Source organism: Mustela putorius, unplaced genomic scaffold (genome assembly GCF_011764305.1).
Source record: "Mustela putorius furo isolate JIRA1106 unplaced genomic scaffold, ASM1176430v1.1 tig00003858_pilon_pilon_pilon, whole genome shotgun sequence".
Classification (NCBI taxonomy): Eukaryota; Metazoa; Chordata; class Mammalia; order Carnivora; family Mustelidae; genus Mustela; species Mustela putorius.
The window spans coordinates 32326719-32354024 of record NW_025422010.1 but is presented as its reverse complement, the minus strand read 5'-3'; the positions used below and the strand labels follow the sequence as shown (position 1 = coordinate 32354024).

Sequence of the window (27306 nt, the reverse complement as noted above, 5' to 3'; positions counted from 1 at the left end):
CAAGAGACCACATGGCAGGCAAGAAAAGTGATCCAGGAGCAAGGGCACCTGCGGTCCTTTATTCTGGAACAAGCACCATGGTTGTGGTGGTGACGGAAATGCCCTCAATGTCTGTCATGCTCCTTTTTCCTTTGCGATAGGCTTGGCAGCCCATGAACCATCCAGAATAGTTAAGAAGCAGTGAGGACAGAGAGATTTGGAATCCTTTGCTTAAAAGCATAACTCCGGTTCTCTGTGAGATATGATTGGCAGGAGAGAAGAGAAATCTCTCCCTGGCCAGCTACCAGTTTGACGAGAGAAGCAGGATCTTCAGCATGAGTCAGAGTGAAGGAGCCCAGACTCTGGAGGTGGAGACTGAGGGGAGAAGTAAGGAAAGCAGATTACTTCTTGGGAGCCATTGAGGTGTTCAGGGTTTCTGTGAGAGCACCCCAACTACCTGCAGACTGTGGCCCACACTGCCTCTCCCTCATTTTGCATTCTAGCCACAAAGGAGCAGCCAGAGGCGAGGAGACCTGGAGAGGGGTGGCTGGCAGCCAGGGCACCTTCAAGCTGGAGCCCTTCTCAGAATATTCAAGTCCACTGGGTGAGGCGTGAACAGCAGCATTAAGAATTACAATCAATAGGATGCTTCTTTTTCATTAACACACCAATGAAGAGATGAAAACAAAGCACTTGACTATAGCTTGTCAAATCTGGAGAACACTGTTTTGTGAGGCCAACATGTGGAACACTAATTGCTGATGTCCTCCTTCAGGGTCTTGGGCTAAGTCCCACAGGCTGTATGTCCCTCATGCACAATGCCACCAGCGTGGCCTCTTCCTCCTCTTTCTACCTGCTTCCATAGAGAGTAGTAGAAGGACTACCAGGGCAGAGTGCCCTGTTCAGATCCTTTTCTTTCAAGAGTACAAATATAATCAGGCCCTGAGCTATGAGTAGACAGAGGAAAGAAGAAAGAGAAGCAGTGGAACTCCTTGGTCACTGCGAGGAGCAAGATGAGGGCAGGGGACCATAGGTTATGGGACCACAGAGACAAATAAGATTCAATCCTAGTCCACAAAGAACTCACTATCTAGTGAGGAACATATCCAGAACTGATAAGGTGGTGTAAGGGCAAATTAACCGAGAAAATTCAGGGATCTTCACTCAATTTTATACTAATTCTTAAAATTATTTCTTATAACAAAGATTCCTCAAATTATATAAGCTTCAGACTCCACAAAACCTAGATCCACCATGATGTGCCAGGTCACAGGACAATAATATAATCTTAGAGAATGTGCACGTAACCCTGATTTGGGTTGACAGAGGGTCAGAAAAGCTGTTCAGATGAGTCAACACTTGGTTTAACTAAGCCGTTCTCATTGCTAATTAAGAAAAAGTCATCCCAATAGATGTGATGTGACATCTTATTGCGGCTTTGGGTTACATTTCTTTGGTGATTAGCAATGTTGGCCATCTTTTCATAACCTTTTAGCCACTTTATGTCTCCTTTAGAGAAATGTCCACTAAAGTCTTTAGCCCATTTCTAAATCAGGTTATTAGCTTTTTTTGCTGTTGAGTCATAGGAGCTTCTTACATATTTTCTCCCATTCTTCAGATTGTCTTTTCATTTTATTGATTAACAGGTCTAATCTCATTCTTTTACAAGTGGATAACCTGTTTTCCCACCATTGTTTGTTGAAGAGACTATCTTTTCCCCATTGTGTATTCTTGGCACCATTGTTGAACATCAGTTGACCATATATATATGCATTTCTCGACTCTCTATTCTCTTCTATTGATATATATGTCTATCTTCATGTCAGTACCATTCTGCTTTAATTACTATAGCTTTGTGGTATATTTTGAAATCAAGAAGTTTATTCTTGATTTCAAAATATTCTTTATTCCTGAATCCAGGTTTATTCTTCTTTTTCAAGATTGTTTTGGCTACTCAGACTTTTGTGGTTCCATATGAATTTTATAGTTATTTTTTTAAAGATTTTATTTTTATTTATTTATTTGAGAGAGAGAGAGAGAGAGAGAGAGAGAGGTAATGATACAAGAGAGAGCACAAATAGGGAGGAAAGGGAGAAGTAGGCTCCCCCTGAGCAGGGAGCCTCACGTGGGGCTTGAGCCCAGGACCCTGGGATCATGACCTGAGCTGAAGGCAGACACTTCACCAACTGAGCCACCCAAGCACTCCTACACAATTAACTTTTTCCATGTCTTTAGGAAATACTTTTGGGATTTTGATAACACAAGCATTGAATCTACAGAGCACTTCGGGTAGTATGGACATCTTAATATATGAGATATCACCTCCCACCTATTAGAATGGCTATTATCAAAAAGACAAAAGACAATAAGTGTTGGTAAGGAGATGCAGAAATTGGAACACTTGGGAATGCAAAATTGTACAGTCACTATGGAAAACAGTACGGAGGCTCCCCCCTAAAGTAACAACTGAACTACCACATGACCCCAGGAATCATGCTTCTGAGTATCCAAAAGAATTGAAATCAGGATCTTGAAGAGATCTTAGCACTTCCACATTCATTGCTTGAAGCATTATTCACAATAGCAGAGAAGTGGAAACAACCTCAAATGTCTATCAACAGAAGAATACATAAAGAAAATGTGGTATAACATATCCAGTGGAATATCATGGGAGGATGCAGCCTTAAGAAAGAAGGAAATCCTATAGTATGTGGCAATGTGGATGAAGCTGAGGACATCACAAAGTCACAAAAGGACAAATACTACATGACTCTGGCATTCTCTAGCAACCGGTTAGAAATGCAAGTTCCTAGATCCCTTACCAGACCTACCAAATTGAAAATCAGGGAGTGGTCTCAGGAATCTGTTTTAATAAGCCCTCCAGGTTATTCTGAGGCATACTAAAGTTTGAGAACTACTGCCTTAGACTGAGGGGTGGGAAATAAAAATGATTTCCCTAAGTACTTTTCTTAAACTCTAGCCCTGCCCAGTGAGGAAGAAAGAATCCAATCACCACAAAAAAAGCTATTTCAGAGTCCATAGTCTCTCATGGTTCACCTCAGTCTGAGGGTTTTGAAGGGGTGGGGGGTGGGAGGTTGGGGGAACCAGGTGGTGGGTATTAGAGAGGGCACGGATTGCATGGAGCACTGGGTGTGGTGCAAAAACAATGAATACTGTTATGCTGAAAAAAATAAACAAATTTTTTTTTTAAAAGCTATTTCACATGGTAAGGAAGGGAGAAATCTACATTCAGGATTGTGGTATATTTTGAAGGGGGTGGAAATGCATTAGTATATTCTGTCAGGACCAAACTTTTCACTGTTTGATCACACCTCATTTGCATTTGTAATAGCCCCCATTAGACAGCCTCTGAGCTAATTAGGCAGGCGTCTATAATAGAAGACTTCTGTTTCCTGTTTTCAGAACTCAGAAACTAATGGCTGAAGCACTGCTAAAACAATTAAATAATAAGAAAAATACTGTGTAAGATTGGCAAAAGCACAGCTGCCATAAATCATTACAAATGACTCGCAGCTCAAAATGTTTAATTAGGGAAGAAAAGTAACCTATCACATGTTGGGATAGCAGGGGAAAACAGGGGGAGAGGGACCCTGGAACACAGAGTTGATTACCCTGTGCCAAGTGGAGATGGGGTGGGGGGTTGTGATTCCAGGGATTCTAGTACTGACAATGTATTCCTATGCATTAGGCATCTCTTACTACATCTAAGTTCAATAATAAATGAAAACGACAGCAGCCCAATAAAATCAGGACTACTAAAGATAAAGACTTATGGAAATGAAATATGGGTTTTCCACCAGAGGAAGAAATGTAACAAACTGAGATGCTGGCTGGGGGCAAAGGCAAAGGGATGAATGGACTGTAAGATAAGAAGTTATAAATATCAACTACAGACCCATGTTCATTTTCAGAATTGAGATCAATAAGAGCACACCTATTTCCTTTTTTATGCACATATTTGTATGTGTCAGTCAGTTTTCTACTCTCTCTTTCCTCTGTAGCTTGATATAAGGAGAGTTGGTGATGGTTAATTGTGGGAATTTAATCTTCAGGTTATAGAATATACAGATGGAATTCTGGCTAGTTTAACGTTACCGAAACGTAGACATAGATAGGATTTGGTGTCTCTGCTTTTTAGGAGAGGGTATGCATACCTTTATTAGTATGAGGGTTAGTCTCTTAGGTGGAAGGTGGAAGCAAGACGATTTTATTACCATTATACAAATATTTGACTACAGCAGAAGGGGGTGTATCTGGATGCTGAGGAGTCACAGGGTGAACTCTGCCATGAGTATCTCTTATCCCTCAGTTCCCATTTGCTTTCATATACTCTCTTCCCTACTGTCATAGCAGAAAGCCTGCAAACTATATTTCTACACTGTTTTTCTCTGTTTGGAATACATAGAATGGCTTGGTTATTTTTTCTGACAGGACACTGAATGATACATAGGATGTGATTAATTGGACTGTAATTCGAACGTAGATCTGTTTTATTTGCAAGTATCACTATAAAATGAACTCACCTACATTCTAAATGCTGTTAATTTGTATTAAGTGTGAACTCCTATAATTTATATTGATTAACTTATAAGTTTAGTATAATTCTGGTACACTTTGTACTCAACCATTAAGGAAGAATTAATTTGATAACTTCAGGATGAATTCCAATTTTATTTATTCTTTCATGCATTAAATCAAACAGTTATAGACCACAGGCTACGTATTAAGCACTGTGCTAGGCACTTTGAGGGAAATAAGAAAGGATAACACTTTGTCTAGGTCTCAATACTAAGATATGTCACAAGGCTATAAGCATTGAATGAAAACAGACAGACACATACACACACAATTAGTTGGGATTTATTTGTTCCTAAGGAAAGATCATGGTGTGTTGGAGAAAAGTAAACATTGAACTGATCCAAACTCATTCATGATAAAAAACTCTCAGCAAATTAGGAATAGATGGAAACTTTCTCAACTTGTTAAAGACTATCTACAAAAAACCTACAGTTACCATCACACTTAATGGTGAGAAACTTGAAGCTTTCCAACTAAGATCAGGTACAAGGCAAGGATGTTCTCTCTCATCACCCCTTTTCAACATTGTCCTGAAAGTCCTTGCTAATGTGGTAAGTCAAGAAAATAAAATAAATGCCATACAGATTGGGATGGAAGAGGGAAGATATAAAACTGTCCTTATTCACAGATAACATGATGGTCTATGTAGAAATCTGAAAGAATCAACCAAAAAAACCTCTCCTGGAACTAATAAGCAATTATAACAAATAGTAATTATCCTTGCAGGATACAAGGTTAATATACAAAAGTCAATTACTTTCCTATATGCCAATAAAGAGCAAGTGGAATTTGAAATTAAAAATACTTATATTTATATTAATTTATATTTCTATTATCCTCAAAAATGAAATATTTAGATACAAATCTAACAAAATATATGCAAGACCTATATGAGGAAAACTATAAAATTCTGATGAATGAAATCAAAGAATTAAAGAGATTGAGAGATATTTTGTGTTGATGAATAGACTCAAGGTTGTCAAGATGTCATTTCTTCCCAATTTGATCTATAGTTTCAATGCGGTCTTAAAATCCAAGTAAGTTATTCAACATATATTAACAAATTGATTTGGAAAGTTTATATGAGATGTAAAAGACTCAGAATAGTCTGCACAATCTTGAAGAAGAAAGTTGGAGGGACGACACTACCTAACTTCAAGGCTTCCTATAAAGCTACAGTAATCAAGACAGTGTGATATTGGTAAATGAATAGGCAAATAGATCAGTGGAACAGAATGAAGATCCTAGAAATAGACCCCCATAAATACAGTCAACTGATCTTGACAAAGAAGCAAAGCCAATACAACAGAGCAAAAATAGTTTTTCAGCAAGTGGTGCTTGTTGAAAAACTGGACATGCACATGCAAAAAAAAAAAAAAGTAATCTAGACACAGACCCTACTCCTTCACAAAAATTAACTCAAAGTGGACCATAAGCCTTAGGTTTATATGAAATGCAAAACTATAAAACTAGAAGTTAACACAGGAGAAAACCTAGATGACCTTGGGTGTGTACAGTGATGCCTTTCTAGATAAAACACCAAAAGACATGATCCATAAAATAAATAATTGATAAGAGGGTCCTCATTAAAATTAAAAACTTCTGCTCTCTGAAAGGCAATCTCAATATCATTGGACAAAAATATTTGCAAATTGGAGAAAATATTTGTAAAACACATCAGATAAAGGACTGTTCTCCAAAATGTGCAAAGAACTCTTAAAAGCTAACAATAAGAAAACAAACAACCCAATCAAAAAATGAGCAAGACTTTAGCAGACTCCTCACCCAAAAAGACATATAGATGACAAATAGCATATGAAAAGTTTCTCTAAATCCTATGCCATCAGGGAAATGTAAAGTAAAACAACAATAGGACACCACTTCACAGCTATTAGAAGGACCAAAATCTGAACACCAAATTCTGGGGAGGATGTTGAGGGGACTCTCATTCATTGCTGGTGGGAATGTAAAATGTTATATCCATTCTGGAAGACAGTTTGGCTTGGTGGTTTCTTACAAAACCAAACTCTTCCCATATGATCCAGCAATGGTGATGCTTTTTATTTACCCAAAGGAGTTGAAAATTTAACATCCACATAAAAACCTGCACATAGATGGTTGTAGCAGCTTTATTCACAACTGCCCAAATTTGGGAGCAACCAAGATGCCCTTTAGTAGGTCAATGGATAAATAAACTGTGGGACATCCAGACAATGGAATATTATCCAGCATTAAAACAGGATAAGCTATCAAGCCATGAGAAAACATGGAGGAACCTTAAATACATATTATTAAGAGAAAGCAGCCTATCAGAAAAGGCTACATACTGTATGATTTCAACTATATGACATTCTTTAAAAAGCAAAACTTTGGAAATAATAAAAAGATCAGTGATTGCAAAGGGTGGCAGGTAAAAGAGAGGAATAGAGCATAGAGGATTTTTAGGGCAGTAAAACTACTCTGTATGATATTACAGTGATGGATTTATATCATTATACATTTATCCAGATCCACAGAGTATATAACAGGAGTGACTCTGATGGTAAACTATGGACTTTGGGTGATTATGATATGTCAGTGTAGCTTCATCCGTGATTACAAAAAGAATACCACCCCGGTGAGTGAGGTTAACAATGGGAAAGGCTATGCATATGTAGGGGCAGAGGTTATAAGGGAAATCTTTGTACCTCCTTCTCAATTTTGTCGAAAATCTGAAATTTCTCTAAAAGAATCAAGTCAAAAAATTAAGCTGAAGGCCCCTGGGTGGCTCAGTGGGTTAAGCCGCTGCTTTCGGCTCCGGTCATAATCTCGGGGTCCTGCGATTGAGTCCGGCATCGGGCTCTCTGCTTGGAAGAGAGCCTGCTTCCCTCTCTCTCTGCCTGCCTCTCTGCCTACTTGTGATCTCTTCTCTGTCAAATAAATATATAAAATCTTTTTAAAAAATTAAGCTGAATCTTTTAAAAAAAATATATTTTTAATTTATTTATTTGAGAGAGAGCGTATCCACGCTGCACTCTCACATGAGCGGGGGGAGGGGCAGAGGGAGAGCAAGAAGCCCAGCACCGGATTGGATGCTAGGACCCCGCGATCATGACACAAGCTGAAGGCAGACACCCAACTGACTGAGCCACCCAGGCACCTAAATTAAGCTGAATCTTAAAGGAGAGTCTAGTAATTAGAAAGATGGAGAGAAGAAGTTAATGTAGATAAAATTAATATTTCAAACTATACACTCAGTTTCACTACTTTATTGCATCATAGTCACTTAACTTAGGGGTAGAAAAACTACAACTCGTGGGCCAAATCTGACCCTGTTTTTGTACTTCCTATGAGCTAAGTGATTTTAACTATTTGGAAAAAAATTAAAAATAATATTTATGGTGTAAAAAATTATTCAAATTTTAGTGTTTATCAATACAGTTTTTTGGAGCACAGATGTACCCTTTTGTTTATATATTTTGTGTGGCTGCTTACACTTTACAAAGGTAGAGTTCAGTTACAGCACAGACAGTATGGTCTGCAAAGGCTAGAATATTTACTATTGACTCGTTGCTAAAAATCTGCTGCTCTTGACTTAACATTATCTTGCAATTAAATTTCACCATCTCAGCTCAGAGCTCAAAATATACAAGGCATTTTCAGATGCTTTGTACTTGACACCTAGTATGCCTCCTCACCTATTAGTTCCTGCTCTGTCTTGTCTCTCACTTTGCTCTTCAATCCCTTTTTTCCCCACTTCAGGGTCCTCACCTTTTATTCAAATAGCTGGCTCATAGACCCATATAAACTACTTCCCTTATTCTTCCCACTGAAAATTCCTTCTGTTTTGTTTTATTTTGAGAGGGCGATAAAATATTGAGTAGATACAAAAGAATAAAGTATCTATAGATTATAAAGCATAATAAAACAAACATCTATATATCCTCCATCTAGCAAAAAAGACAAAATACTCTCATTATTTCAAAAACTCCCTGGACATTCCTCACTCTTTTTATTATACCTTTGATATTTGAGTCTTGCCTCCTTGGTGAGGCCCTCCCAAATATCTCAAGCCAACACAGATGGTGCATGTAGCTTATAATCAGCACACAAACTTTAGTGATAGCTTGGAAATTTAGAATTTAGAAATTAGGTTTAGAAACTCAATGCATAAGATGAACTATATCTAAACCACCTCTCAATATACACAGCCTCATGTATAACTCTTTGCTTGTAACATTCTACATGCCAAATATACCTATCCATAATCTCGAGCTCTTCTTCAACCAAGAAAGAAGAGAATTTCAGAGAAGTTCATTTTCCACACTTACTGAATATCTTCAGACAATTGAAAGATGGGTGTTCCTCACATTAACATGCTACCACCACTGGTGATTAAAATCTATGAAAACAACTACAGAGGCAATTAGGTCAACTTTATAACTTAAAATAAAGCCAAAGATGACTCCCTGTTAAACTGAGTTAGTGAAATGGGAATCTAAACACTCCCTCCATCTCCCTTGCCCTAACATAATATTTCAACTGCTTTTTATAAACACATGATGGTGGCTGAGGTTCAAAGAGACTATTGCAGAGGAAAAAGCCTTGGGCTCATAGCTAGGAGTACTGAGGTCTTGTTCTAATTCCATTGTGAATTCTCTGAAGAATCAAGAAGTAACTACTCTCTTGCCTTCAGTTTCTTCATCAGTAATTTCTGAGATGCCTTCGTCTTTATCATTCTAAATTCATGGGCCGTTACCAACATCAACAGGTTACAATGTCAAGTCTTCCATATCTGTGCTCATCCCCTTCTTTTCAATCTCTGCCTCACCAAAAATGGCCAGCTACTCTACTCTGACTGTTAAATATTATTAACCAAAGAAATGATTCTTGCTACTTTGAGAGGCATCAGAATTTAGGTCTGGAGATCTTTTATGTCCTCAGCATGATCCAACTGGTGTTCTGAAGCTCAGTTGATCAGGAAATGCTGAAAAGGGGAGAATAAAACCACTCCTGAGAATTGCCACATAAACAGCTTCAGCAGTAGAGGCCATTAGAGGGAGATTAAGCCTGATTTTGATATTACCAAGGAGGAATTGGCACCATTGGTGCCAACTTCAGTCTTGTTCCTGTGGTCCGAAACAGATTACCTTGGAGGAAGTTGCCTGCCTCCCCAACACAGTTCACATACCTTGGTTTTTGTTTTGTTTGTTTGTTTGTTTGTTTAATAAGCAACAGTTCTCTATAATTACCCTATTCTTTAAGCCAAACATTTTCTTCTTTCCCTTTCCGGTACATACCCTTGACCACTCCCAAGTCAATCCTATCATGGTTCCAGCTATACCTGCCTTACAGCACATCAGTACTTCCTCTTCATGGGCTTTTCCCACCTCTGTGAACTTACATCTGATACATGGTTGGGGACCTGTTCCATCAAAACTTTGACCAACTACTGTATTTCACTCTCCAACTTCTGAAATACAGAAAAAAAAATATGGATCTCTTCCTATATCTTCAGAATAAAATCACTCTCTTTCCTCTGCCTTCTTTGCTTTTTTCTCTTTCCCTTCAGTGCTAGGCCCAATCTCCCCAAACCCTGAAATCTAATAAGATACTGATGTGCACCCAGAAATATGTGTTTTTCAAAAACTGTCCCACTGATCCTAAAGATGAGCACAATGTAAAGGAACAGTAGTGTGGAACATATATGAGAATCTAGGAAGAAACCAAAATAATCCCAATAGCCAAAATAAATTTCAAAATGTTTTTATATAAGGTCATTTCCCAGTTTCTCACAGAAAATTCAAAACCATAAATGAAAAACATGTGTAAGATTTGACTAAAAACATACATGACCATTGTACAAAAAAGTGACAGGTGATGACTCCCTCCAAAGGAGATGTGAAGCAGAAATAAAAGTAGTTGGAAGGGAAATGTTTTGTCTCCCTACAGCTGCTATCCCCTTCCAGGTCTTGGGAACAAGGGAGACTTTTGGGGTTTGTTCTTTTTTTGGGTTCTAGACTTCTAGTTAGGTAATAAGAATTTTGTCTTTATCACCTCAATTTCCTTGTGTGATGATTTAGAGTCTTTAAAAAAAGAGAAAGATAGATCTCACTTGGGCCACAAGCCTAAATTTGAGGATCCAAAGATATCTATCAGACCTGGCAACATAGCTATTAAAACATGGTACTCAGTAACTTTAATCTCCACATTGGCAAAGGAAGGGGTTCCTAGAGGTATCTACACCATCTTGAAATATGATTGCCAGAAGTCCTCTATTTTTTTTTTTTTATAAAGCTTGTCACTTCTCACACTAAAAATCGGAGACCACCCTCTTTCTCATTAAACTTGTGATGGCATTGGGAATTGCTTTGCATAACAGAATGTGGCAGTATTATTCTGGAATGCTTGACCCCAGAGAGCTTAAGAGGACTGGCAGCCTTTGTGTCTTTACTTTTGGAGTCCGCCCACCATGCTGTTAACAAGTACAAAAAGGCGAGGAGCTCCGGAGGATGATGTGCCATCTTAGATGTCCCAGCCACAGCCAAGCTCTCAGCTAAAAGCAACAGCATGAATGATCCTGCTCATCATTATGTGATGTAAAGTAATTGCCCAGTTGAGCTCTGCCTGAATTCCTGATGAACAGAATTGAGAGAAATAATAAATTGTGGTTTTAAGCTACTAAGTTTGAGGTCATTCATTATGCAGCAGTGGATAACTACAATATTTTCCCACACTCTCTCACTGAAAACCTCACAGAGTACAGCGGTTTAGATATTGCTCGGGGCATAAAAACAGAGAAAACCTCTCTGTGTTACAGCAGAGTGTATCGGTATTAGTAATAATGATCTTAAACCATTGTGATAACTTAAATGGTGCTTAAGGAAATAAGAATATCTGTCTAAGCTTGCATGATCTATTTTAGAAATAATCCCACTTGTTACATTTTTTGAAGATTAATACAGCAACTTTAAGGATGAGTATAAGGAACCTAGAACATTTGCTTATGTGAGAAGCTTCATTCCTGAGGAAGTTTGACAAACGATTCGTGCCTAGAAGAATTCTCTTGTCTTGAGATCAAAAGAGCCTGAAAAAGCTGAGATGAATGTAGAGTGATGTGAGAGACATCTCAAGGGTAAGGGTTGAAAAGTTTGGGAGACCGATCCCTAGAAGAACTCCCTTAACAGCCTACTGTGCATCCTGACATTATCATTGAGCATTACTTTCAGATAGAGTACCTCACAGAAGAGGGCTGGATCTTAGCCCCACCACCACCATGTATTCTCTGTAGGCTTTGGCTGAATTACTTAATCTCTCTCAAATGCTAGTTAAAGAACAAGTCTGAATACCACCGATTCTTCTTGCAGACAGACTCTACAAATTTCTGTTTGAGTGAAGAACATCGTATCTCCCTTGTGGAATTGCAACTGCTGGGCCAGTGTGACTTCCTGAGAGCCATGGGTTCATTCAGGTGAGGGTGGCTGACCTTTCCTGGTGTATTAGGTTCCTAAGCCTGTTGTAACAAAGTGCCACAAACCTGGTGGTTTAAACAATAGAAATTTGTTTTCTCACCATTCTGGAAGCCAGAAGTCTGAGATCAAGATGCCACAAGATTGGTTCCTTCTGGGTGTTTTGAGGGAGAATCTGTTTCATGCCTCTCCCTTACCTTCCAGAGGTTCATTGATAATATTTGGTGTTCCTTGACTTGTTTTCACATCACCTTAACCTCTACCTTCATCTTTACATGATATTTTTCTATGTGCAAGTTTCTGTGCCCAGATTTCCCCTTTTTAATATAAGGGATAATATAATAAAGACACCAGTCGCATTGATTTAGGGTTTACCCTAAGAACCTCATTTTAACTTGATTACTTCTGTGAAAGACCTTATCTCCAAATAAGGTCACCTTCTCAGGTGCCAGGAGTCAAGACTTCCATATATCTTTTGGTGGGGGAACATAATTCAAGCTTAAATACCTGGGTCAGTTGGGAGATGCTGTCCCACCCTGCAGAACCTCAGAGCCTAAACACTGGCTATGCTTGATCATCCTTGGAAACAGAAAACCCTACAGATGCTTGTCCTGATATCTCCCAGAGATTGACTCAAGCTTCTTATTCCATCTTAGCCTGCAACTTCCAGAGAAAGTGTCCTACTAGCTATCCTGAGAGTAGTTATCCTGACAACCCTAACCAGCCTCAACTCCTACTGTGCCTCATTCCACCTGATACCCCAAATCTATCACCACCCCTGCAACTCACCCTCATCCTGTCCTTCACTCAACAGGCATCTCCCTAGATGCTGACTCCCCAGGCTAACTGCCAAACCTTAGCTCTCTCTATTTTTTTTTTTTTTTTTTTTGTTTTTTAACTTAAGGTAGTCTTTGTTTTTTTAAGTTTTTCTTTCCTAAGTGGGAAATGACACCATGCTGAATGACAACTGTGTCTATCCTTTGCTCAGGAACTGCAAAGGAAAAAACCCAATCCCCACAAAGTAGGCTGGAATAGCCACTTAAGGATTCAGTGACTGTCCTAGTGCACATGCCTCCTTCCTAGTTAATTCTTTTACACTAACAACTGCTTTGGGCACCATAAATTATATACCTGTTTTGACTAAAAGATGTTGCGTGACAAGTGGTAGGGCTTATCAAAATCGAGTCAACATTACAGGTGCTGTCAGCATGATAGACAGAGAGGCGAGGTATAATCCCGATGGCTCCCTGATGAAACATATACAGAGGCTTAACCTAATCCCTGAAGGAATGACAAGGAAAGTAAGGTGAAAGACCAATTAGCCTCTTTCCATATAATCCGAAACTTATTAGTTGGCTATTTTCATTTCTTCCACTTCCTGACTTACCAGGTAGGAGCCAGGAGGTGACAAAAGCCAATGTTTTCTCAACAGAGCCATCTACCTGATGCTTTCTGGGGAAGATCTACCTTCCTTTTATTGGACTAAAATGATGTGTCTTATTTACCTGCAGCCTTTCGTTACTTATAGAGAGTTGTAAAAGGTAGCGTATTTGTCCTTTTCTCCCCCCCCCCCACAAATGGGGGTAAGTAGGCACTTGGGAGAAGCACTAATTTTCTAAAATGCCATCCGTCAGTTACTGAGTTCCCTTTTTGTGTCTACCCTCTGTTAGTCATTGCCGAAGATACAAGGAAAAGAGAAGCAATATTCCATGGCCTATCAGAGTCTAGTTATAGGGAAGAAAATAAAACTCTACTGTAGGAAGAGAAAATCTTAAAGATTCTGCTATTTTTCCATATGACGCAATTTCTTCTTCCTTTTAGTAAGACAAGGACTATCTTTCAGGGTTTTATCCAGCTCTGGAGATGGGATGCCCTGGGAATCCCTTTCACAGACTCATTCATTCAGCATCCTTTGTAACCAATGGCATGTAGTTGAAGAGATGCTAATCAGGGGTCACAGTAGCATCTGTGGTAATATTTGGTGGCCGAGGCCAGGAATGAATATGCATGGCTTGCATTATACAGTTTTGCTGCAGTGAGGCTATGTGTTCACGATGGGGACTTGACTGAAGGTCAATGTGACTAAAGCTGGGAAGCCACCGTGAGTAGGGTGAGGGAGTCAAAAACGTTTCCTTCATGTGAGGGCGATGATCTTTACAGTGTTCAAATGTTCCACCTTGGCCCCAGTAGCCATTCCTCCTAACTGAATTCTCCACATAACCTGTCCTCAAGGGGCTAATAAAAGCACCTCTGGTGTCCTCTCCTGGGACAGAGGTCTGTCACTGTCATCAAAGGGCCTCTGCCTCCTAACAACCTAAGTAATGTCCCTAGAAATGGAGCAAGTGCGGTTAGGAGAAACCCATGCTAATCATTCTGGCTGTTGTTTCTTTTCTGCTCTCTTTGCCCACATATGCCACTTTTCCCCCTAATCAACTTCAATTAAATTTAACTTAACAAAGATTGATAATAATTATCATTGCTGTAAAGAAAAACAATCTTTTCTCTTCCCATAGTGTTTTTTATTTTTTTCTAAACCATTTTCACATACTTTAATTAATTTAATCTTTAGCATCTGCCCTGTGCCCAGGCAGGGACAAGGCACTGTGAGGAATGCGAGAAACAAATCTTTGCAAACCTCCTGAGTGGCTGGCATGCTCCCTCCCGTTGTATACACAGGCCATGGTGACCAAAAGCATCGGGCCTGAAGTCTATCAGACACAGCTACCAGACTGGAGCCAGGGCTCCTTTCTGGGAGGAGAAAATGGAAATCTGGCACCCTGGCACCCTGAGCCTCCTGCCTTTGCTCCATCACAGTCCATGATCTGTCTGGCTCCCCGAGGCTGCTCCCCACCCCTGAGTTTACAGAGCTGCCACATCTCTTTCCGAGATAACCTCCATGTTTTTGTTTCTAATTTTAACCTCATTCTGATCCTCTACCTGCACTTCCCCTTAACTTCTCCAGGTTCGTTCATGTTGCATTTTGGCTCTCAGCTGGGTTTGCAACTCCTCCCAATTTAGCAACATCTGAAAATTTAATTAGCGGGTGGTTGTCTCCTTCTTCCATATAATTAATGAAGATGTTAAAATAAAACTGGATTAAGAACTTATTACACTGTAATTTGCAAATCATTGCCAAAGTTACCAGATAAGCTCTAACAAGGCAGAGGGGAGAGGGGTGAGGGTGTCTAAGCCATCATGGCCCTTACCTCTAAGCCAAGGGCCATATGGCCCAAGGAGAGGAGTTCAGGCTGGGAGTCAAATGGGTATTCACTGGGAGTCTGTCACTAGGAGAAACTCCCCGGTGATGAACCACCTCTGAACCCCAAGGCACAGGCTGAAGAACACCAAGGTAATTTCAGTTCAATAAACTGAGGAGTTGGGTAGACTTTTATTTGAGGATGCAACACAAGACGTGATCCATTCAAAAGGAAGGGAAGGAACGGAGAGGGGAAACCTGTATTTCTCACTGAATACCGTAATACTAATAAGTCTGTCTTGAAGCCTGAACAAAATAATAAGTCAAATCATAAAATCACAGGACACACTTACTCCTAAATGGCATTATTCTTGGCTAGTGATGAGAGCCAACTCACGTCAATAATAAGAGAGTTTCTAACATTTAAAAATAATAAGCAATGAGAAAGATCTTGCACCTAATTTTATCTCAGACCGTTCACAAAAAATCCCATCTTTGCTTTTGTACCTTATGCTGGCCTTAGAATTTCTCCTATTCCCCTCATTCCTTCTGACCTAGCATCTCTCAGCTGAATCTTTACCTTCATTCTCTCTTCCGTACTTTGATATCCATGACCCCACAACTCTCTCCCAGCTCCTTCATCTGCTTGACAAACTCAATTTCATGTCTTTCCAGCAAGAACAAAAAAAGGTCCCTTACCTGATCCTATGTACAGGACAACCCCACACATGGTCCCTGTGACACCCCTGGTTCAGGTGGCTCTGCCTTCCACCTTGGGGCTCCTTGCTGGTCATGTCCACCCAGCAGGGAGCAAACCTGGAAATAGGATTAAGTGCAATTATGAAGGACAGGCACAGAGTAGATTTTTAAAGGAGTTACTAGTATAAGCAATCTTAGCTTCATAAAGCAAATATTAAAGAGCTAGTGCTATAGTATAAATATTTGTGTCCCTTCAAAATTCCTGTGTTGGAAACATAATCTCCAAAGAGAAGATACTAGGAGGTGAGGTCTTGGGGAGGTGATTAGGCCATGAGTGGAGTTCTTCTGAATGGGGTTCATGACCTTATAAAAGAGGGCTGACAGAGTTGCCATGTGAGGATACAAGGAGAAGTCTGCCACTCCGAAGAGGGCCCTCAATCAACAAGGCTGGCAGCCTGATCTTGGACTTCCATCCTCTGGAACTGTGAGAAGGAAATGTCTCAAGCCACCAAGTCGGTGGTATTTTGTCATAGCAGCTCAAACTGACTAAGACAGGTAGTCATACTTGGGGACCTTTTTCAAGAAACTAAATGTTGAAGAATATAATTCATGAATTTGGTTTTATTCCAAAGCTCTTTTGTTATGTTCAACATACAACTATGTTAGTTAGAATTGACAAGTCATGCATGACATGACTGCCTTACTGGCCCAATATGGCAGATTCCAAATGAAGTTTGGTATCAGAGACATTAATTTCTATATTGGAGCCCTTTGTATTTCTTTACATCAATATACTGGAAAGAAAAAGCCTATTTTGTTAAAAAAAAAAAAAAAGAAAGGAAGGAAGGAAAAGGAAATAAAAGACAAAGTAGTGACTCACTCAAGGGAATACCTTGAAACGGGTGTAATTTATAAAACAAAATACCCTTAATATGACAGCAGTCAATTTAGCCTGATATAAAAGAGGGTCTGTGTTTTCTTTCATTTATATTTTTATGATATGTAATGTCTTTATAATTTCACCACTCCACATCAAAGCCGCCAACCGCTGAGCGCCTAAATAAGTAGCATGTGAAGAAAATGAATGAATTGCTAAATGTCCCATTACGTCCACAGAGAATATCCTTCTATTTGGAGTCAGGAATCTTAAATTGAGACGACAAATGAATGGTTTTCACTCCAATGGAGGGAGAGTTTTGGCAACTTTATTACGTTCAGCATTTGAATGGACTAAGGGGGAAATATAGAAAGAAATGAAGTTTTAAAAAATAATGTGTTTTTGGTATCTGAGCTCTGGCTCTAAATGTCAGTTCCTCTGTGAGACAGAGTGATGGGGACAGTAGGGGGCATAACACATGCATAAAAACTCCAGGGAGCCCGGAGAGGAGGGCCTGTCAGTGGTGTGATTTCTCCAGCACAAAGAAGCTATTTGGAGAATCTTAACAAGTTCCAATGTGTTTGGCCCAACACATTAGGACTGACATCAACAACTGAAAAGCAAAGAATGTGTTGAGCTGGTTAAAGGAAATCACAATAATCAGCAGCTCTTAGAGCACTTAACCACAGACACCCAGGGAGACCCAAGGCAAGGGAAAAGAAACAGGGCGGTGACTGCAGCACCACCCGGGAGTTCATTGACTTTTAAAAAATCTGCCCAACGTTCCAGAGGAAAATAGGATGAGTGCTATAGTGAAGACAAGACAGCTACCGGCCCTTCGTACCTTATGCACACTGGTCTCAGGGCATCCACTTTCGCAGACCCTAATTCATTCGTTCTTAGAGACTCAATATCTAAAACTTCTATCTTTCATGCACCAGATCCTGCCTCTCTCCTCTCTTTCTCTCACCATTTGCAAATGTCCATATAGACTTCCTCTCAATATGGCGATTTGTGCACCCTTAATGATGGCGAGGAAATAGGCTCACTAGTGAGTTGTGGTGGGCTCTGAATCAGGAAGTGGGACATTTTCAAGGCAAGACATTTATCTTTCTGGTCAAGAATTAAGCAACCAACAAAGAGCACAGGACCCAAATAGGGCAGATGTACTGTGAGTGTTGTGATCACAGTTACAAGGTGAACAGTTAGTAACCAAGTCAATTATTGATTCTTTGACTGAGGTTGACCTGAATCTTTGTAAATATGTGAGAAGCTATGTTTGACATACAGGCAGTCAGAGCATGGTAGGCAGAGGCTTTCCCTCCTATAACTTTCAGGGTCTGTATATTAAAGAAAGCGGTTTATACCTAGATAAGAAAACAAAACAAAACAAAACAACTGGGTAATTCTATTTCTTATCTAGGTATAAACTGCTTTCATTTACATGGAGGTATTTTCCTCTTTTAATGGAAAAATAATATCTGTACATAGCAAATAGGTATTAAAATTGCAACATAATGTAAATCAGAACATAAACTTTGAAATTTGAGTACTATTCTTTTAAGACAAAAGAACCAATCAAAAGGTTCTTCCTCTCTGACCTCAGTTTTCTAATTACAAGAACAAATGGATTGGATTATATAATTCTAAAGTCCCCTACAGTCTTAATATTGTATGGTCTTTAACAACACAAATAATAATATCACAACTACACAATAATGGCATAACAACAACAACAATCTTGTCAACAACCATTTGCTTAACGGTTATAAAACATGAGACAGTGTGCTAAGTGGCTTATGTACTTTACTCCACTTAATCCTTGCAATAACATTATGAAGAAAGAATTACTGTTCTCATTTTTATAGATGAAGACAAGTACGTTTCCCAGCATCACAAAGCTTGTGGATGCCAGCATTGGAATTCTAACTCCCATTGCATCTCAAATCCTGTGTTCTTCACTTAAAAACAACTATTGAATATTTTCGTTTTACTTCGCATGGTGGGAGGGGAAGACTAGCTGGGAGAAGCCAAGAAGTAGAAGTGTTTTCACTAATATTTTTTTACAATACTATCGAAAAGACCCACATGGGAAAGAGAGCACCGTACAGTTTGTTATGTGTGCAAGTGCCAGACTGAAGAGATGAAGCAGTAAGAACGACAGGAGTTTTAAAAAGGGGAGATCATTATTAGTTTGATTCTAGCAACAGGCCTAGTTGGAAAGGGTTTCATGTCACTGGGCTCTCCAAGGAGAGGAAACAAGGCCGACAGAAAGGCCAGGAGGGGCTTTTCTGGTGGGAAAAAGCCCATTAGCAAAAGCAAATGCTGGAAGTATTATGGCATGAATGAAGGATGAGTTTGCTTTATCTGGTTTGGAGGAAACTCATAAAGCTTGAGATTTGGGAGTAAAAAAAGAAAAGAAAAAAAGCTTAATGTATTTCCTTTGAAACTGAGAATTCAGCGACAACCAATTCACTGTAAGTTATGATTAATTCGTTCACCTTTGTAAAATGTGATCAGCACTTCTGGACATCCAATATTATGTTGATTACTACCTTCAAGCATGTAACGGATGAACCACAGGTATTAGGATCAACCAGGACCCCTTGCTAAAAATTCAGATTAACTAGTTCTCATACAGACCCACTGAATCAGAGTCCAGGAATTTGTATGCCCAAATGCTTTTCAAGTGATTAAGATGCTTTATTGAAGTATAGTTTTCATGAGATATAATGCGCAAATTTTAGATACTTATTTTGATGAATTTTGACAAACAGATACATCCATGTAGCCTTCATCCCAGTGGAGATATACAACATTTCTTGCACCCCGGTTTCTTGGGCTCCTTAGCAGTCAATCCCAGACTGGTCCAGGTAACCATTGATCTTGACTTCCAATCCCCATAGATTAATTTTGTCTGTTCCAGAACTTCATATAAATGGGGTCACACAGGGTATACTTTTGTATACTGGCTTTTTCCTCTCAGCATAAAGTCTGTGAAATCAATCTCTGGGCCTCAGCAGTTTGTTCATTTTTATTGCTGAGTAGTAAGTACCCCATTAAATGAATAGACCATGATTTGTTTATCCATAGTCTTATTGATAGATGTCTGAGTGGTTTCCAGTTTCTGACTGCTGTGAATAAAGTCATGTGACATACTTATATGTCATTCATAGACAAATGTTGTTATTCCACTTAGATACACAGTTAGGCATGACAGTACTGGGTCATGGGGTAGGTGTGTGTCTAGCTTTAAAAGAAAAATAATCAGATTTCTCAAATGACTATCTGTACCATTTAATATTCCCACCATCACCGTGTGAAGGTTTCAGTGGTTCCACACTTTCACTTGATAATGTCAAACTTTTTAATTTCACACATTCTAGGTCAACCTAGTTTTTTTATGGTTAGTGCTTTTTTGTGTCCACAAGATCTAAAGATTTTCAGGGCCTTTATCATAATTCAAAACATTTCCTAATTTCCTTATAATTTCTTCCCTTTGATGTGGGTTATTTAGAAATGTATTCTTTAATTTTGAAATATTTGGAGGTTTGTCTATGCCTCTTATTGTTAAGCATTTTTAATTTAATTCCACCATGATCAGAAGACATATTTTATAAGATTTCAATTTCTCGAAATTTATGAGATGCATTTTATGGATCGATATATGGTCTAGCTTGATGAATGCTCCATGTGCATTTGAAAATAATATTATTCTGCAGTTGTTGGGTGTGGTGATCTGTTAATGTCAATTAAGTCATGTTGGTTTTAATGTTGTTTCAATTCTGTATATCCTAAACGAATTTCTGCTTATTTATCCTATTAACTATTACGAGAAGGTATTAACACTTCATCTATGATTGTATTCAACCTGTTTACACTTAGATTATGACTTGTTGACTGTATATATTTTACTTTTATAACCAATCTGACAATCTCTGTCTCTTGACTTTTAGTTTATTTGCATTTAATACAATTATTTATATGCTTGAGTTTAAATCTATCATATTATTTATGTTTTATTAACTTCTCTGTTTTGTTTTTATTTTTGCCATTTTGAGAGGTTAATTGAATCATTTTAGAATTCTTTTTATTTCCTCTATTGACTGTTTTGCTACACTTCTTATTATTACTTTTCCTTGGCATGCTAGGAATTATAATACGTATCTTTAATTTATAAAAGTATCCTTAGAACCAATATTTTACCAGCTCACACTCCGCACTTGCAATTTACAAATGTAAGAACATCAAATCAGTTTATTATTTTTTTAATAAACATTCAATTTTTGGCATTTCTTTTAAGTTGGTCATAATCAGGCACATTACAATATTACATAAAATCAGTTTATTCTTATTACACCACCACCTTTTATAGTATTATTATCATGTGTTTTATTTAGCTTTACCTTATAATGATGTCATTTTTGCTTTAAAGAGTTTATTTGCCCTCTAAAGAAATTAAGAAAAGAAAATTTGAAAGTGAGTCTTCTATATTAATTTGTATGCTTTCCATTGCTAGTGCTTTTCATTTCTTCTTGTGGAACCAGATTTCTATCTGATATCGTTTCCCTTTGGCTTGATGAATTTCCTTTAATATCTCTCATAGTGCAGGTCTGCCAGCAACAAATTTTCTCAGCTTTCATTTATCTGTGAATGTCTATTTCACCCTCATTTTTAAAGGATATTTCACTGCATATAGATTCTGGTGGGTTTTTTTTTTTTCCTTCTAGGGTTTTTTTCTTTCTTTCTTTCTTTTTTAGGGGATTCTAGAGTTTTTGTTTTTGTTTTCGTTTTCCTTCTTTCAGCACTTTAAAGACAACCATTCCATTGCCTTCTGGCCTTCATTGTTTCTGACTGAAAATCAACCATCTTTCATATTATTGTCCCACTATGGATAATGTGTTGATTTTTCCTAGTGCTTTTGATATGTTCTTGTCATATCATTGTCTTTGGTTTTCAGCCATTTGAAAATTATATCAGTACCTAAGTTTGGTATTCTTGATATTTACTCTCCTGCAGCTTTTTAGTACAAATGCAGACTACTGATTCCCACTTCAGACCTACTATATCAAAGTCTCTGGTAGTATGACAAGGATCTAAATTTCTAAACAGTCTCTAAATTATTTTTATGGACACTGAAGATTAGAGAATCACTAAACTACAGTAATAAAACTAGTCCTTATCTTGAAGAAATGTAGGATATTTGAAAGATCTAAGATATATACTCAAAAATCTATAATATTATTAGGATATAAAAATATGCCATATCAGTAGGAATGACTTGTTATGAAAGTTCAGAAAAGAAAGAAGAAAACTAAGTGGTTAGAAGGGAAGTTTATTGGAAGACATAGCATTCAAGTAGAATCTTAAAAAATGAGTGCCATTTCAATTTGGAAAATTAGAGGAGAGTTGCCCCAGTTTAAGTGGTCATCTCTAAACACTATCAAGAACAACAATTTTACCATCCCCAAACTAATCTTGAAACCTCTATTACTGGCATAAAATAGGAGTGAGAGGCCAAGCAAAAGGAATATTTTTGACAGACTTAGGTTGAAGGTGTCTGACCTTTCAAACTTTAATACAGAACTGTACCCCCCACATACACACAATGTGGCAACCCTATTCCAAGCAGAAAAAAAAAAAAAGAGAGAGAGAGATTTGGAATGTTTTCCAGCCCATTAACAAAATGCAATAGCTTCTTATTTTTTTTAATGCAACATAACCTGGATGTCAGGTTGCATTAAGATGCCTTGGGTTACGATGACATAAATAGTTCAACATAATGAAACATGACACTGAGAAATATGGGCATCGATCTGTGCCACTAATTTAAAGACGCACTGGGTTTTGCCCTGATCTGTTTTTATGTCCTCAACCAGGAAATGACACATGGATAATGGGTATTGTCTGCTTTGTTGTTCCCAGGACAGGCTGCACAGAGTTTTTCTATTATCGACACATCCTTGGTATTGACAAGAGGGTTATCATATTCTCTTTCTCATGGACTCTTGTCAAATGGTCATAACTTACACAAATAAGAACAGACTCATTGTAAAGGCAGTCTTCAGTAAAATGGATTCCAACTATATCGTCCTCACACTTCAGTCTTCATTAGAGCTGAAATTTAATCTTATTTATTTACATAATCAGTAAACTATAGTACTATGCTAGGGAAAGAGAGATGACTAAGACACTGACCTCTAGTCTTTTTTAGCATTTATTAAATTACATTTTTCAGAGATGTTACTAGATGTAGCCCTAAAATTTCTGTGTTTTGGAAATACAGAGTTAAACATGTTTTGGTCAAAACTGGAGATTGAATTAATTCAGAATTCCTTGCTTCCTGCTCATGCTGGATCAGTATAGTCACAGAGCTCTTCTGTGTGAGAACTGGAACTGGGCTGTCTATAAAATCTATGACTTGTCAAGCATTTTCCTATCCATTAAGTGGAGACTGAAGAATTCTACCCGTAAACCTAGGGAAACACCTTGGAATTATTATCCTGAGGTATGGATATGATCATTGAGATCCACAGGAGAGGAGAAGGGGAAGGGGGACACATAGGGGGATGGGATGGGGAAGAGGAGGAGAGGAATAACTACAAACCATTTGAAGAAATAAATCTCCAAGAGAGATAATGAGCCCACATAATAGCAATAACAAAAACAAAACAAAACGACAAAAAAAGAAAGATTGCTTAAAAATCTTTAAAAATTTTTAAGATAAGTACATTAAAATGGCTTTATAAATCAAATTTACTAATATTTCCCTTAATGTTAGTTCTTGCTGTGTCATACTTAACAAATTTTGCCTATTCTAAGGTCATGAATATATTTTTTCTATGTTTTATTCTAGGAATATTGTTTTAATTTTCAGATTAGTCAAAAGGTAACTCACAGAGTAGAAGATGTCTGCAGTACATAAAGTGAGAAAAAAGTCCTTTCCAGCATATATTCAAAATACTTACAAATAATGAGAGAAAGACAATCAAATAAAACAGTAGGAAAAAGATTGGAACGGGTACTTTACCAAAAAGGTAAAAGGTCATCAAATGGCCAAGGAGTATTTGAAAAAATGAAAATTAAAAACACTATGAAATGCTATTACACACCCAGCAGAATGTTTAAATTCTGAAAGCTGTCAGTAGCAAGGGTTGGCAAGGATGTGAAGAAACTAAAATTCTTATATATATGGATGAGTTGAACTGCAGATTGCTATGCCCACTTTGGAAAACATTTTAACAGAATCTATTAAGCTAAAAACATGCATACCTTATGACCCAGCAACTCGACATATGGGTAAATACCTAATTTAAGTGAGTATTCATGTTCACCTAAAACATATTGCTATATAAGCTGTTGGCAGAAAGGGAAGCTGAGTGAAAAGTTTATGGGAACTTTCTATACTATTTTTGCAACAATTCTATAAGTCTAAAATTATCTCAAATTAAACAAAATTAACTGTTAAAAAGAAAGCCAGGCACAAATGGCATAAACTCGGGAATTAATTCATATGAAATTCAAAAAGAGTAATCTATGATATGGAGGAACCTTTAGGGGAATACTGACTCAAAGGGACATAAAGAAGCATTCTGTGATCCTGGAAATGTTTTACATCTTTCTCTGGGTGGTATTTATATGGCAGTACATATAAAAAAAATGTAAAGAAAGAAAGAGGGTTAAATTGCTAAACGATGCAAAGAGAATTCATCTGAATGCAGTATAAAGCTATAAGGAGATGGAAATTATGAAAGATAAGGTAAAAGAGATGAAAGACAGAAAGAATATAAAAAATTTCATCTGTATCTCCTTAGGGTTTCAGGAGGAGAAATTAGAGAATAGGGAGTAATAATACTGAAAGATGTAATGTGAATCAGATAGATAATTTACAAAAGATGTCTTCCATTTGAAAGAGCACACTGAGTTTTCAATAGAGTAAATTATATGCATACCTAGTTCCGACGTGATTAAAAAAATCAGTTATCAAAAATCTTTAAAAATGTTAGAATTCTCACTATTGGAGTGGGAATACAGATCAGCAAGGAAGACTAGAATGATCCGTATAGCAAAGGCAATATCAGTACAAACTCATGTTTAGCTTAATTTAATTCAGAGAGAGATGTTTACATACAGAAATATTTGTCAACTTGTGAATATACACAGGTTAGAATACACTACATATAATTCTTTGCTGACAGCCAAAAAGAAACAACACTCTAGTGGCAACAAATAAATCTACCATCCAAATCTTAGTCTTTAATACCATTCTCTAATAAAAGGAGTAAGACTTTTGGAGAAATAGCTGATTCCAGGATTGGAACAGGAAATATAAAGATGACCACTGAACACTTTGTAGTACCGAAAGGGGAAAAATCACAAACCTCCACAATGGTGGGGACATGTCAAAGGAACACAGGGGCCAGCTGAAAGAGCTCCTAATGACCAAAGCTGGAAAAATGCAAGCAACAATATAAATAGTGTGGGATTATAACACAAAGTATAAAATAAATATTCGTGGTTCCATTTGGATATAAGTTATTGAAAAAATTAATATATGGGAGAGAAGAGACAAATTTCTGGTGCAAAATAATTCCAAGTAATTTAAGTAGATACCCTATCTTCAACGAAGTGGAACATATAACTCCCTACTCTTGACATGTGGGCTGCACGTAGTGGCTTCCTTCCAAAGAGTAAGTGTTGAAAGGAGGAAAAACAAGATGAACTTTACAGTGGAAAAACTTGATAAACACTGCCTCAGCCAGATAATCAAGGTCAACATCAGTAGTCACAAATCATATTGTTAGTCTATAACTTTAATATGATGTAATAAAAATGGCACTTTAACTCTATGGTTTTCTTCCCTCAAACCCATATCCCTAGTTCTGTCATGAGAAAAACAGAAAATTTCTAGCAGTGGGGCAGCCTACCAAATATTTGATCAGTACTCCTCAAAGCTACCCAGGTCATCAAAAACAAGAGACATCTGAGAAAAAGCCACAGTCCAGAAGAACCTAAGGTAACCTGATAACTAAATGTAATGTATTATCCTAAATGGACTCTTGGAACAGACAATAGACATTAGGTAAAAACTAGAAATCTGAATAGACTATGGACTTTAGTTAATAGTAGTGTATCAGTATTGTTCTCACTAATGATAAAAAAAAAAAACAGATGTTAAAAGTTTTAAAAGCATGATCAACAAAAGAAACAAATAAATACAATAAAATCCATTGCTGCTGCTTTCCTCAGCAGTTTGATTTTTAAACTTGTGGCTTTTCAAAAAGATGATGTTGATGATGATGGTGATAATTATGGTTGTTGTTGTTATTATTATTATTATTATTATTCCTGAAAAGTAGACAGTAAAACAGTTCCTGGAAGAATTTACAACCTACAGCAGGTGATTTTTTTTTTTTTTTTTAATTTTCAGAATTCATCCATGGATCAACTGTTGCTATTCCATTACGATAACCATTTCTTGGCTGAGGAAGAGCCACACCCTTGAAACAAAACAAAACACACCCAGAACAAACCATACAACCATCTTTAACCTAGCTTTTTATAGAATGTCTCAGTTCCTTGTAACTTTGCACACAAGTTCTTGTGTTGAATTGAACTGTAACTGATTTTATATTTGGAGAAAGCAATTTTGAAACCTTTAAAGAGAAAAAAAGTGGGAGCAAAATTGTTTTTGTTTCTGCTTTTTTGACAAAGACTGCAAGATTTAACAAGCAAACTCTCAGTGAGCATTCTTAAGAAGGTAGACTTGTGTGTATTGAGATAGGTTGGGGAGATTACAGGCCATGCTGCGGTGATATGCAGGGGTGCACAGCTCCCATGTTGGCTGTGGGTTGCTAGAGCTCTGCCTCATACTTTCTTCACTTTGGGATCCAGCTGCCCTCATAGCAAAGTCTCTCAAAACTTCTTGAGCAGCAACACAGGTAATGTCTGCTCACAACATATTGGCCAAACTACGTCTCACATCCAGGAGGGAGGGAAGTATAATTGTATGACAGAAGAGGCAATGAATATTTTGAACATTCTACATCTCCCACAGCTTGACAGAAGGATGTCAGCATGTTTGTTCATTAAAAAAGGTATTGATGGAAAATAATGAAAAACATAAATTAGGGTTTTAAAATAAGGCAGGAAATCTGGGATAATGGAAAGTGGAGGAGACATGAATTTTAAAGATTCTCAGGTCTTTGTACTTTCTGGTATAAGGTCTTTGTACTTTTTGATTAACTTTACTTTTAGGTAAATGTGCATTTTAGATACAGTTAATAAGAGTGGAAATATAATGGATACTTTCCAATTTCAGTTGAGAAGAAAAGAGATACAAAGAAATCATATCAAATTCATTAGAAATCAGAATAGCAGATAAAACACAAATTAAGAAAAATGTAGTAAAGAGAAAATGCAAAATGAGATAACAAAAACAAGTTCGAAGATTTAAAACTCAACTATGACCAAAAGATCTCCCCATTTAACAACATAAGACACCAATA

The 27306-nt window shown here is 37.6% G+C and overlaps 1 long non-coding RNA gene across 1 annotated transcript in view; it reads left to right on the top strand.

Annotated features, from left to right (window-relative positions):
- The window catches only part of LOC101681044, a 67007-nt gene extending 40534 nt beyond the window's left edge, over positions 1–26473 (top strand). The window contains exons 3-5 of the long non-coding RNA XR_006602183.1: positions 11925–12028; positions 25679–25814; positions 26229–26473. This is a non-coding gene — a long non-coding RNA (uncharacterized LOC101681044). The remainder of the gene's footprint in view (positions 1–11924; positions 12029–25678; positions 25815–26228) is intronic.
- The last annotated feature ends 833 nt before the right edge of the window (positions 26474–27306 follow it).